Source organism: Strix aluco, chromosome 18 (genome assembly GCF_031877795.1).
Source record: "Strix aluco isolate bStrAlu1 chromosome 18, bStrAlu1.hap1, whole genome shotgun sequence".
Taxonomy (NCBI): Eukaryota; Metazoa; Chordata; class Aves; order Strigiformes; family Strigidae; genus Strix; species Strix aluco.
The window spans coordinates 13,042,289-13,056,149 of record NC_133948.1 but is presented as its reverse complement, the minus strand read 5'-3'; the positions used below and the strand labels follow the sequence as shown (position 1 = coordinate 13,056,149).

General features: G+C 52.6%; 1 long non-coding RNA gene across 1 annotated transcript; it reads left to right on the top strand.

Annotated features, from left to right (window-relative positions):
- The first annotated feature begins 2,087 nt into the window (after window positions 1–2,087).
- Window positions 2,088–10,562, top strand: LOC141931586 (uncharacterized). The gene is made up of 4 exons (XR_012625627.1): window positions 2,088–2,261; window positions 4,571–4,662; window positions 5,884–6,211; window positions 9,964–10,562. It is a non-coding gene; the product is annotated as an uncharacterized LOC141931586 (long non-coding RNA).
- The last annotated feature ends 3,299 nt before the right edge of the window (window positions 10,563–13,861 follow it).

Genomic DNA, 13,861 nt, shown 5'->3' with positions numbered 1-13,861 from the left:
CACTGATGTTTAGCCAGTGCCACCACATGTCTCTGAACCAGAGGAGCCCCTTGGCCACAGCGGCCCCGGCAGGCTGCCTGCAGTGCTGGGGCTCTTTGAGATCCACCCGTGTCATACAGATGAACCCACACCTAATTGCTTTTAAAATTCCCTGTTGCTATGACAACCCACCAAGCAAGCATGATGCACTCGAGTGCTGTCTCTCCACTCCCAGGTCTCGCATCGCCACCAGAAAGCTGTGTGTGTACCTCTGTACGTACATGTGCTTTATTCCAGCTTTCTAAGGCGGTTTATAATCCCCTTGGAGCACAAGCAGAATCTCTCCTGAGCTGGTGAAGGGTTTACTTAAAAGGTCTGATGATAAGGTTAAGGAGAGGCCAACAGCCGCTCACCCCACTGCTGAGTGCTTCCACAGCTAAATTTAGCCCCTTGAGTCATTATTGAGTCAGCAAATCGGGGGCAGGAAATCTTGATTTCTCTTTTCTTCCTTTTTTCAACAACCCAAGGCAGGCTCCAGGTTGGGTTGGTTTCTGTCCTAATCCAGCACGTTACCTGCCTGCAGGGCTTTCCCCTGGAGCATCCTTGAGCCTGTCCAGCAGTAAGAGCTCCTTTTTCTGACACCTGCCATGACGAGTGGCCTGTCCGCAGGCAAGTGGCATCATTACCCATCGTTAGTGGTTCGAGGCATGGAAAGCTGCCTGGTTAGCATTGCCTCTTGCGGGGTAAGCACTGGTCAAGGCTGTGAGCAGGTAGAGCATCCCCGAAGCTGCTTGGAAACACGGCAATGAGTGAAGGTCCATCCAGATGCTCTTCTCCCAGCATGGGGTGTGAGTGCTGCAGCATGGCTAGTAGGAACAGCAGAGCTCCAAAAAACCCACGTGAGTGTTAAAATAAGCAACATCGGGAGATCCAGATTTGCTGGACCTCCAGAGCTGCTCTGTGTGATGCTCAAGCCTCCCCCAGACAAGCCTGCGCTGTGCGTGCAGCCATCCAGCTCTCTCCAGAGGAGGGGCAGGCTCCAAGGTCCCCAGGATCCCAACAGAGCAGGATCAGCTGGAGCTCAGCGCTGTGCCTGGTGGAGACCCTCTCCTGGGAGGGCCAGCAGGCTGTCCAGGCAGCTTCTTGCAGTCCTTAGAAAGCAAATCCTGGGAGCAGAGTCCCCACTGCTAGCTGATTGTGTCAGTTTGTATTAGATCCCACTGAGTGTGTTTTATGTAATTTGTTTCCCAGAATGAAGTGTTTTACAAGTACAGCATTTAATCACCTTGTAAAAGGGGATGAAAAACTATCTCCACCCCTGGGTCTGGGAAATAGCTAAAAGGGAATCTAGAATAGAGACTGTGTGCTCACCCCATCACATTAGCTGGACTGGAAAGCCCAGAAGAGCTGGTGTTTGTGCTTGCAGACAGCCAGGGCTTGGACAGGAGAACTTGGAGGGTCAAAAAGCCCACTGTGAAAACACCAAGCATGGAGATGTCTGAGCAAAGCAGAGCCTCAGCATCCTGCCCAGGAGCTGGAGCTGCTCCCCAGCAAGCTGTGCTTGCCCTCCCAGGGGCCGTGGTGCCTGGCCGGAGGAGGGAGGAGGTGGTGTGGATGCTGTGTATCCAAAGCTTCTGCAAGCCACCTCTGTAACGCCTCCTGAAACGTAGCTCTTCCCTTGGGCCCTGGTGCTCCCCTCACTTCTGTTTTTAGTGGAGACACCCCAAAACCTGGCAATAGAGTTATCTTCCCAGCTGAGGGTGTGTGATTCTGGCAATGAGCTGAATCCAAGCAAACCTGTGTCAGAAGCAATTCTGACAACACCCAAGCCAAGAACTGCCTCTCTGCAGGAGAAGGGAGCACCACCAGGCTCTGCACAGGACCTGGCCCTTCCTCAAGGCAGAAGTACCTCTATTTTGCTTAAGGATTGCTGGCGAGCCACGCTTCTTTCCGGAACCTGGAGATAAATCAGTGGCTTGTTGGAGAGTGAAGGGCACAGCGAGCGATGGGTGCTCCTCGCCCCGTTCTGGGTGTTTGCATGGTGACAATGGATGCTGGGCTGGGGGGCTGCCACTCTCGCTGTCATTTTTTTTATTCACAGTAGGCAAAGGATGAAAAATCAGAGTAATGGCCAAGGAGACGGCATCCACTTGACTTCTCTTGCCCATGGTGGGAGCAATTAATCTAGCTAAGGCATTGCATCGGGACGAGACCACAAGGTTACACAGCCCAAAGCCCGTGTGCTCCAGGAGCTGAGGATGATGCTGGACCAGCACCCACAGGTTTGTTCTCCCTCCCTCTCCCTGCCTTGCCTTTGATCTGCTGCCAGGGGGCAATATCATTCCCTGTTGGGAGCTGGTTCAATGCAGGCTGGCGGAGCAGCAGGAGCCCCACCGTTACTAATGAGATGTTTGCTGCTCGCTGGCTGGCACAGTGGTAGGTACTCGGTGCTGCCTGAGACCTGCACCGATAAACTGAGCCTCCCAGAGATGGAGTGGCTTCCCTCTGCTACAGGCCTGTTGTCTGCTCCCTCTTATCTAATCGGATCTCTCCTTCGAGTGGCTCCCAAGCCTCCTCTGTAGCGTAGCAAACCGCTGAGGTCCAATCCTGCTGGCAAGCGCTGTGAAGTGAGAGTGGATGTGCCTGCCAGCAGCCTCTGCTCCGAGGTCGGAGCGGGGCACTGGTCTGCAGGAGGCTGCTGCATGTCTGTATTGCAAGGGGCACGGCTGTCACCTTCATGGAGAGGGTCTGAGCCTTGAACTGCGGCTCCAGCAGACGTTGGAGAAGAACCACCCTACACCGGGCCAGCACGCCCCTCGTTTGGCTCTGGCTGTTTGATGCCAAAGATAACAAGCAGCTCGGAAGGACGTTTTTGGTTGGTAGCTGGTGATGCCTGTTTACTAAAGGCTGCTGAATAGGAAAGGGAACAAGGTCCTGGCCTCCCCGCCTGGGAGCATGACCTTCTGTCCCTTGGACACGCATTGCTAGCGGGTTGTTTGAGTCATGACATCCCCGGGAAGACGCTGCTGTCTGCAGTCCTGGTTTGGAAAGCCACAAAGGGTGGGTGATGCAGTGCAGATGGCGTTGAGGGGCTGGGTGTCTGCCTCTCCCTCGTTATTTATTATGCCATAAAATCCAAGGTAACGTACATCAATAAACTCTGCAAAGGGTTTCACGCATGTCAGCTGTGCATATGAGATGGAGCAGACACTCTTTCAAGAAAAGGGGCTCTGTGAGCGGAGGCTGATGTGATTGATGGGGCAGCCTTCAGCTGCCTGCACCTTCGCTTGGCTGTGACACGGAACTGCCTCCCCAGAGCGCCCTGTCACCCAAGGCAGGGTCCCTTCGGCAGCGGGGTCCCACCTGCGTGGGTTCCTGCTGGGAGGGGTTTTTGCAGGCTCTGTGCTCAGAGCTGCTCGCCTGCCTGCAACAATGGTCAACACCATCATCCCCAAGGCAGGATCAGCTGCCTGGGCAGGCAGGGAGCACTGGGGGCTGCTCGGAGGAGCCGAGGCTCCCACTGGCTGATTTTCCCAAGGGAACAAAATGTGTGCCGTTGCGCTCTGTGTGCGTGTACCTCTGATAGCTCCTGAGCCCCTCGGATGGTCTCAGCCACATGTGACAGCAGAGCTGTCACCAGTGCTGACAGGAGATGTCCCTACATGGAGATATCTCTACACAGAGATGTTCCTACATCTCCTGTGAAATATGCAGCCGGGTGGGAGAGGTGAGCACTACCGCGGAGGGACAAGCCAGCATGCACACACCTCTGGGATATGCAGGAACGACTCCTACACGCATGTGGCCCACTCATGGGTGAAAGCTTTGGCAGGTGGTGACAACTTAGACATCAAACTTGGGTGAACCAGGAGACATAAATCCCAGTATTTGGGATTAGTGCAGGTAATTTATTTTAAAAACAGACAAATCCCTTTCCTGTAGGTGCCTGCTTGTCACAGGAGACGTTCCTCATCTCCAGGAGAGTTACTGCAGTTGAACAGATCCAGCCCTCTCTGGGGTGACGGTCTCTGGAGTTCCTAATCACTGGGTTTGGGGATTTTTTTTTCCTAACACTTGTGGGTGATTGCCTCCTCCTCCTCCCTTTTGTCTTTCTGCAACATCAGAGGGTTGGGAAGGACCATCTGCTGATTTGATTAATGGCCCTTTTCTGAAAAAGCAACAGAGACAAATGTCCTCCTGAACATGGCAAAGAGAAATGGAGAAACAGGCTGGCTAATTTTCAGCCATTATTTTGGAACTTAAACTCCTTCTCAGTATCAATTTAGCTATTATTTCAAAAACTAATTAATCTTCACTCAGGCAGCTCCAAGGGACCTGTGTTTAGATAATTAACAGCCCATGGATTATGAAAAGTCTTGCTTTTGGATCCTACTACAGTGCTTGCCTTCGAGAACACTCCTGCTACCGTGCTGCTTACCAACTCCTTTCATCAATCCATCTTTTTTTGACAATTAAGAGCAAATAATTAGCCATGATGGATTTTGCTTGCTTTCTTGCAGCTCAGTTCCATTTTTTTTTTTTTGGTCCTTAAATGTTCTTCAGCCAGGCAATTTTTGTGGTTTTTTTGCAGCTAATTACAGCCAAGCAGGGCAAGTCACTGCTGTTACCAGGAAGATCTTGGAGAAAGGTTGTATTTGGCTTACGGAGAAGCTGGGCAATAAGGTATGAGAAAGGAGATCCTAGAAGGGTAGGGGATGGGATTTTTTTTTCCCCCCTCAGCAGTCTTGCACAACACAACATGAACTTACCCCATGTATTGTTGTGCCGGGGCTGGACTGACCTCCCTTCCCTGGGAGTCTCATCCTGGCCTCTTACTGGCCATCGCAGCCTTGGTCCTCTTGCAGCGCTGAATGACAGGATGTCCCCAAGCTTCCAGGGTTGTGGGAGAGCTCTGCAAAGCAAAGGCAATGGGGTGGCACAGACCCAGAGGCAGTGGTGGAGCAGGTCTGCATCCCATGCAGACCCTGAGCAGCTCCTGTCCATGCCCTGCATGCTCGCTGGCCACAGGGCAGTGAATGTCGGCTGGCAGCACTGGCGGAACGGAGCTGTGCTGCTTGAATTGGAACGGCAGCCACAGCTGACAGCACTCTGCCTGCTGCATCCACGGTGTGCTGCAATTCTTCATTAAGGAGCCCAGAGTTTGCCTGCTCTTCTGCTGAGAGCAAAGTAGCCAGAGTGGTGAGGAGCTTGGCCTTTCAACCCTTTTTCTCAATTAGATGATTTTCAGGTTTTCTTTTTTTAATCTTAACTTGGGGCCAAACTCTATTTGGTTCAAAGCTGGCTTTACCTGGCTGAGGGCTAGGAGAGTACCAAGGACACGGTGTGGCTTGTACAGGGGACTGGGCACCTTGGGGCACAACAGAGGAAGGGGGAAACCTGAAAGCAAAGCTGCTCTGGCTGCTGCCGTTCTCATTAGATCTGGATGAGTCTGTGGCACGTGAGTTGCTCTGGACAAGAAGCGCTGCAGAAGCAGCACTTTATCACCTTGAAGAAAATGATGAAACCTTCCCTCTGCTTGAGTGACCGAGAGGGGAAAAGATGGACAGAAAGGAGATGCTGTCAATTCCCTGCGATGTTAGATGGGAATCGGAGAGGTGGCTCTAACTGGTGCCAGCGCGGGCAGTATAAGGGAGGAATGGACTATGGGATAAATCCTTTCTGTCCTTCCCATATTGGACACGAGTTGAGCTGCACTGCAAACATGTTGGGGGCACTGGAGGACATGCTCAAACTCAGCTTGATGTAGAGCAGCTCTCCGTTTACCATCAATCATACACCGGGGTTTTAGCTCCTTACGTGTTAGTGATTTCTTAAATATAGGCTTGACTTGCAAGCTTAATGTCTGTGGGTGTATAAAGAGCCAACATTTCCCTCTCCTAACAGGACTTTGAGCTGTGTTTGCTGGGATCCTGAGCTATTGATGGACCATTTTTGATGCCCTTGTGAAGCCTGATGCTGTTCCCATGCCAGCACGGGGAGATTTCCAAACAAACCTCCCCATCTTGGGGTCAATTCATTGAAGGAAGCAAAGAGGATTTTAGACCCTTCCATCCCGTGGTGCCTACAAGCTGGATGGGAGACGGATGTGGCCATGGACGCCCATATCTGGGCTCTCCAGAGCTGATGGATGTGTGGAAGAGTCCTGCAAGGCCGGAGAGGACCTGTAGTCATGCATCACTAGCACCATTGCTGTGACCAAATCCTGTCTTGGGTAGGCTTCAGTGCAAGTTTGCCTTCTGAAGTGGGGTTTGTGTGTGTCCTGTTCTCCTTGGCAGGGTCTGGGGTGTGTCTGGTGGGGTGAGATAGAGGGGGAGGCAGGAAATCTGCACCTGGAGCAAAGCCCCAGACACCCACCTCATGCCCAGGAGGGGACATGGGTGGGACCTCAGGGCTTTCGCTGTTTGTATCGATATTCCCTCAATCCTGGAGGGGAGGAAGGCAAGGAGGAGAGGAAATGCTTCCTGTTACGAGGACAGGGCTTAATAGCACCTTCCCTGGCTGGTGCAGAGCGAGGGGCCAAACCTTCCCCAGTCCCTGAGCCCATCTCCTCTCTGCACTGGAGTGGCATGAAAAGATTCATCAGATTACTCTGGCTTTAAATAACTACGTGTGGATTCAGGCTCAAGCAGAAAGAAATACTTCCTGATGAGCTGCTTACTTTTTCAAATAGATGATGTTTGTGTCCGATAAATCTCCACAGGCAAAACTCCTTGGTCTAGCAGTTTGACTCCTAATTAAATATTTACCAAGATGGTACCTCACCCTGCCTGAAGAAATATCATCCCTTTACCTCGGCTTGGCTCTCACTTCTTTTGCAATGCCGCAGTTTAAGGAGAGCCCTTTAAAGACTCAGCTCTAATAAAACGGAAAAAACAATTCTCTCTCCACCTTTCCAATCTCTCTCCATTTTCCCCCTCTGTGAATAAAGTTTGCTAGAGGCCCTGGAGCTCCAGCTTCTCGGAAAGCAAAGGGCTCTCACAGGAGGGCTGGAAATCTCCCCACCAGGTAGGATGCTATCTCCTTTCAACAGCAATCAAAGAGAACAGCTACCCAGGGAGGGAGCCGGAGCAGCGAGACTCCCGGGGAGAGTGACGTGGCTGATGGAAATGTCACCCTGTGCATCCGCAGGCGTTGGGGGAGAGATGGAGAGGGGGGCTGGGGGGCTGCTGCGTGGGGTCACCAGTCACCCAGGGGTGGCTGTTTGGGACGGATGCATCATTCAGAGAGGTTGAAAGGGGTTTGTTTTATCCTGATTTTAACTATTTGCTACAATATACTCTTTTGGGTCGACCAAGCGTCTTCACCTCCCTTGGGGCACGGGAAAAATGATCTCTGGTTTGAATCAATCTGAATTGAAGCAGAACCACGATGAAGCTGCTGTGGGAGTCCCCATGTCAGCCAGAACCTGTGTCTCATGTGGCACAGCCCGAGGGCTGCTGGGGTGAGGGACCCCGGGTCACTCACCACCACCCTCCCGCCACAGGCAGCAGCAGCCCCTGTGCTGCCGCTGACCTTTGGGGTGAGGGTGGAAAGGGCTGGACCACCCCGTTGCCATGGGGACCTGCCTGCTTCTGCTAATTGCTGCAGCTCCTTGGGGTCCCTTCTCAGCCACCCCACCCCCCCCAGCCTTCCATCTTCCATCCATCTGCCCAGCCAGCACAAAGCTGGTCAGACCATGCTCCTGCATAATCCTGCCCCAGAACCCCTGGCCTGAGTGACACCCCCTGCAAACTAAGGGCTTTCCCCCATCCTCCTTCTTCTTGGGGTTCCTTCATATAGATATAAATCTATATGGTTCTAGAGCCCCTGCAACCCCCTGTCCCCCATGTACACATGCACCCCCTGCATTTATTTTGCAGCAAGGCAAAAGGAGGTGATGCATCTCCCTCACCTTGCTTCCCACGCTGGGCTGGGTTTATCTTCTTTCAATTAAATAAGTGCAGATAGTGGGTTTAATAAGGCCTTGCCTATGAAAGACTACTAACGATTTCATTTCCAACATGTTGTGAATTATGAGGCAGCCTGCAAAACAAAGCCGAGCAGGGACAGGCTTGGCAGCTAATTACTGTCCCCCATGTCCCCCATGCTGCCACTGCTGCTAGCTGGGCCCCTAATTGCTCCCTGTGCCTGATTGCATTTCGCTGGTGGTTGTGGTTCATTTGCAGCTCTCGCCTGGCACTTAGCTGTTGCTGTTTCTTTGTCCACCCCCCCTTCTTCAAGTCTATTAATGAAAACCTTATCTGTCTGTGCAGATAATGCCAGAAATAATTAGTACTCAGTGAGGTCTGTCAGGCTCCTCTCCTCTTCCACCCCCCAGCCCTGATCTCCTTCCTATTTGCAGTTTCCCAGGTGCTTGGTTAGTGCTGGGGATGGTTTTTTGGGGGGGGGAGGTTTAAGCCTTTCTCACCCTGTGCAGCTTTCAGCCATCCTGGCTGCCCCAGGCTCAGGGCTGTGCTCGGAAATCTCCTCTGGAGGGGATGTCAGGGAGAAGGGGACTGGCTGCACCCGTGATCCCTGCTTAAAATCATCCAAGTTTTCCTTGCTCAGGGCGAACCTGGTGCACACGGGGAGCTGCAGCCAGGTATGTTGGGTAGGTTTGGTCTCAAGGGACGTGGCTGGGGTGCAGGTCCCCCCTGGTCCCATCCCTGTTGAAAAGCAAGGGGCAGCCCCATGTTTGCATGGGGGACCTGTCCCAGCTCTTCTCAAGCTCCTTTTTTTTTTTTATTACGTTTATATTCGTCGTCTCTTGGCTTAAATCTTTCAGCCTGATAAAGGACGACAGCACTTCTCGAGTGCCTGGGATAGCATAAATAATTCCAGTGCTGAGAGAGATTTACAGTGATATAAATGTCAGGAGTGAGCCCAGTTTGTATTAATGGCCTTATTAGTTATGTTGCTGTAAAATACTGATACTCCAGTTGTTAAGCAGCCATGGTTTTGCTCTGCAGCATTAATTCAATAAATTGGGGCTTTTTGATATAAATCTTAAAGTCTGCTGAACCCCATTAGAAAATCCTTCATGATATGTCAGAGATCTTCAAATGGCTTTGACTGAGAGAGACCTGGGAATAAAAATGCTGTTTGGGGTGCAAGTACAGGGTAAAGACAGCAAGTGCTGCACCTTCGTGCCTGGGCTCCCTCGTGGGAGCAGGATGCTGCGGGACGTGGTGGGTGTTGCACAAGCACCCCAGCCACAGCAACTCTGGTCCTGCCCAGAGTCACTCTGCAGCCCTTGGAGGTCTCCTGGCTATGCAGGGACTTGGGGTGAGCTTGGATTTTTCAACCATCAGCTGTGGAAACCACATCTCAAGCTGCATCTGAGAGGCCTGGTCTGGCTATCTCCTGCCAGCCGGAGGTTGACTTGGCTCCATCCCCAAGCTCTGGCTCGCCAAGGCTTCGAGAGCAGGTTGCAGCCTGGATCCGGTCCCCGGAGGAGAGAGAAAGTGAGAGAAGAGCTGGTGCTTGGGGCTGAGAGGGTGAAACTGTGTCTAGAGGGAGAAGAGGCCCATAGCACTGCTCTCATCCCTCTCTGTGCCCTCCCCTGCAGTGTCCCTGTCACTGTCTCTGCTTTGCTGCTGTCACCTCCTTCAGCGCCTTGTTTTGGAGGTGAGCTGACAGCCAGGACATCTCTCCTTGTCTGACCCACAGCCCCGAGGTGTCTGTCCTTACCTCTCTCCTGCCAGGCTGCCATCCTCCTCCCAGCCCATGCTGCTGTTAGAGGTGCCAGCACTGTCCCCATCACGTCTGTCCCGTTGCCTTGTGCCAGAGCCACTGCTCCTGCCACGGCTCTTTTGCAACTCTGCAAACTTTCCACCAGCAATCTGCCAAGTGTGTGGGGAGGGAGGGAGGAAGGCAGGGGGAAAGTACCGCGATAATTGAAAATAAATGATGCATTATATGAAATAAATGTTCTGGTGCAGCCAGCTTGCTGCAGCTGATTATTTATTTATTTTTTCTTCCTAGAGTTTGGAGGTGCCTGGGAAAAGGGGAGTTGGAAGTAAAGGAATGGCACCCCTGGACTGGCAGGGCTGCGAGGCTTTCACCCGTGGCCTGGGGAGCACCCTGCATCCTGCAGTGATGGCCACTGGAGCGGGACATCAGTGCCAGGGGGGAGTCCGGAGCAAGGCAGCCAGCCGTCCTGGGCCATGGGAGGTCCGTGGGCTCAGTGCCCAGCCATGACGTGTAAGAACGGGATGGGAATTGCAGGGAACCTCCGGAGCCTCTTCTCTCCTTGCCACTGTTTGCATTTGAGGATGTCCCAGGTCTGACATGGTGTCCATGTATTTAATGGCCATCCTCAGGCTATGCATGCGTCTCTCTCCTGAGCCTTCTGCCCCAGGACGTGCTCGACCATCAGCTCTGTGCCACCCATAACCTGTCTTCTACGGGGTCAGCCACACATTGCCTTGGTGGGTGCTTGGGTTGGCCAACAGTGACCAGAGCTCTGCTGCTCTCCGGCCTGAGCATACACATGTTAACACACGTAAAGCAAACAGATCCTCTGCCCAAGGTGGCTTTTCTTTGAAATGTTCCTCTGGTGAGGATTAACTCCTGACACTGCTATTTGTTAGGGGAATAGACTGCATTTTCCTGAGAGATGTTGGATTTAACCAGGAACATGAAGCTTTCTCCTGCTTTGGATCCCCCACATCACTGACTGACCGTGCCGTGGTTCTTATGCCTTGATAAGACTTATCCTGGATTATTATTTAGCTGCTAATTAATCTTGAGAACAATGTAAAGGCTTTGAACTGCTGTTTGAAGATCGAGTGGATGATTTCTGCTTTTGTTCAAGAAAGAGGCATTTGGAAGTAAGATCCCAGCTCTGACTGACATGAAGTTGCTCTCCTCAGGCAGGTGGGACCAGCTCCTGCCTCCCTCTCTTGACAGTACCTGCAGGACCCCTGCAAGACAAATCTCCTCAGAAATCGGGAGCAAAATGGTGCTTGGGAGGGATGCTAGTCAAGATGACATCCATCTGGGGACTGGATACTCCCTGTCTGAACAATCAGACACCAATGGGAGTTTCCCCGCAGGGTCTGTGAGGTTTGGAGTTAACAGCCCAGCCCTTTTCTTCTCCCACAAGCATTTTCCCCTAATATATCTTGTTTGCTTACAGACTCATCGCATTGCTGAGTGACAGCTCAGATGTCTCATTAATCACCACTGACAATGGCCACACGGCGCCTGGTGGTAACCACTGCCACTTCCCTAGCCAGGGCTATTTTGCAGATGAGCGGTGCTCTCCCCAAAAACTTCAGCCAAAAACTGGGAAGAAACTGAGTCCCCCTCGAGTTCAAAGCCCATGGAAGATGCTTTTCTCCATGCCGGCCTCTTGTACCTGCCTGCCAGGCATGCAGTGAATTATGGTTAGCCCTTGTGAACCTGTATCTTTTTAAAATACACTTTTTCCTTCTCCACGCTCGCCGGGATCAAGGGCAGCTCCATGGAGGGCTGGTAGGTTTGTCTGCTGCTGCATTGATTTGGCAAAGGCTGGGGATGAAAGCCCCGCAGCCTCCAGCTGAGACTGCAGAGGGTTTTAGGCTTGAATTTTCCCAAATTCTGTCCATCACAAAGTGAACAAACACCACCAGCCAGAAGCAACTTGAAGCTGGAGTCGGTTGGCACAGGGGTTGAGCATTGATTGCTGGCTGCTGGGCGAGACCCGACCGAAACCCCACTGGTGTCAGGAGGCAACTCCATCCCTCCCGGCTTCCAAATGTTGGGCTGGGAAGAAAAACCAGCCTGCTCAGAAAGCAATCATTTGACACTGTGCTGTTAGACTTCAGACACCCATCATCACTGGTAATGACCCTGAGCAGAAAGCCTGGTGGATCTCAGCCCGTTTTGGCCTTTATCTGACCTGGTTTTGTGATGCCCTGAAAACAGCATCATCCATCACCGCCTGGGGGTGTGCAGAAAAGGGAGGGGAGGTTAAACTCCTCTCTCTCACTCTCTGCCACTCCCCCACCACTGCTTTATCTCTCCAGAAGCTGCATTCGAGTACAATTCACTTTGTTATTAATTTCTTTTACACAGAGGCTCTTAAAGTGCCTGGGAACAGGGGCTCATGTCACGGAGACACTTTAGAGCCCAGCAGCTGTAATACTTAAGTGCTGTTTAAATAGCCAGCTCATCTAAAAGTAATAGGCAAAGAGCTGAAAACTTGCCAGAGCAGCAACCTTGTGTATGCCTATCTGAACAGGCCATATGGAGATGATTTTGGGGAGCAGGACTTCTTCCCCAGCAGCTGCCTGGGTCAGATCGCAGATGGGATCATGTCGCCCTTGCACCCCCATGGAGTTCTGCTGCCCCAGGGACTCGGTGCACCCCGGGGATGGCCCAGCTTGCCAACACGGGCAGATCAGGGCTGGGCAGCCGTGGCCCACGGGTGGCCTTTCACCAGGTGATGTGTCTTGATGGACGCAGGTGCCTCGGTGACCCTGCCCGCTGGAGGAGCAGTCTGCCGTGGCACGTGGTGGCTCTGGGGAAACGGATATATTGGCACCCTTCATGTGGGTCTTATTTGCTTTTAATCTGGTACCTAAATTATATTCTTCCCAAATGTAATAAATGAGAGGTTTAATCAAACCCAGCCAGCCAGCACTGATGGAATCTTGGTGGCAGAGGAAAATATTGCATTTTTTTTGTTTATCTCCCCCTGTGCTCCCTTAGAGACGCGCAGGTCTCATGGGGGCTCCTTGTGCTCAGCGGCACTGGAGGGTGCAGGCTTTGCCCTGCTGCTAACTGAAGCACTGTGCCGTACGTGGGGCCATCACGGTGGGACCACTGCTAGCCCACATGCTCCCAACCCCTCTCCTTGGACGGGCATCCCAGCGGCAGTGGTGGGACCGTCCTTCTGCTACACCTCTCCTCAACCCCTTTCTTTTCAGGAAGAGGGTCTCCCAAGAGCTGGTGTTGGGTTCAAGCCCTCCACCCCAGGTTTCCTGTCACCTACGACAGTGACAGGATCTGGTCTTATGGCATCTCCAGGTCTTAATGTGTCTGCCCGAATCTTAGACGTGTTGTGGCCCTTGGTGGTGAGGAAGCTGAGCATCTCCCCAGGCTGGAAACAGCCCTGGACAAGGGTGTGAGTGGGGATAAAGCCACTGGGTTTCACTGGCTCTGAATTAAGGGGCCAAACCCCCTGACATCCAGCCAGTCGATGCAGCTGGGAACAAGGGGAGACTCTGCATTTTTCCTCACATCATTGTCCTCGAAACCCACCGGATCCCGGCGCAGGGCCAGCTGCTCCTGGAGACGCAGCTCTGCTGCCGCCTTTCTCCAGATGGTTTTTCTCAATCAAGGCTCTTCCAGAAATAGCTTGTGTGCACCGAGCAGCAGCTCTGTAAATAGCTCTCCTCCTGAAACGGAGGATGCAGTGCGGTTGGAGCATCGTCCCCTGTGTCCCTTCCGTGCTCCTGAGTGCCTCGGCGCTGGCTCCAGCATGAAGAAACCCTCTGCTTCCCCTGGGACACCTCTGCCAGCTGGGAGATGGGGATGTGCCGCAGTCCTCTGTGTCCCAGATCGGGGGATCCCCAGCTTTGCTGCAAGAGCTGACCGGCAGCTCGCTCAGCCGTGTGCGTCCCACATCCCTGCAGGGAAGGATGGCTGGTGGCTTCCAGGGCAAGGCAGGTGGATCAGGGGACACGGCACGTGGCCCCACTGCCAGAGCGGCCGGGCACCACCACCCCCAGCTGCAGCGTTGCCTCACGTCCCTTATATGTTTATTATGCCAACGTAAAGAGGGAGGAATGCAATTTTTTTTCTGTAGGTTTAACTGATTTATTAATAGTCTGTAATAGTAGTAATAGCTCATCTCTAAATCTATTACTGAGAATTTATAGGGTAAATATTCCAA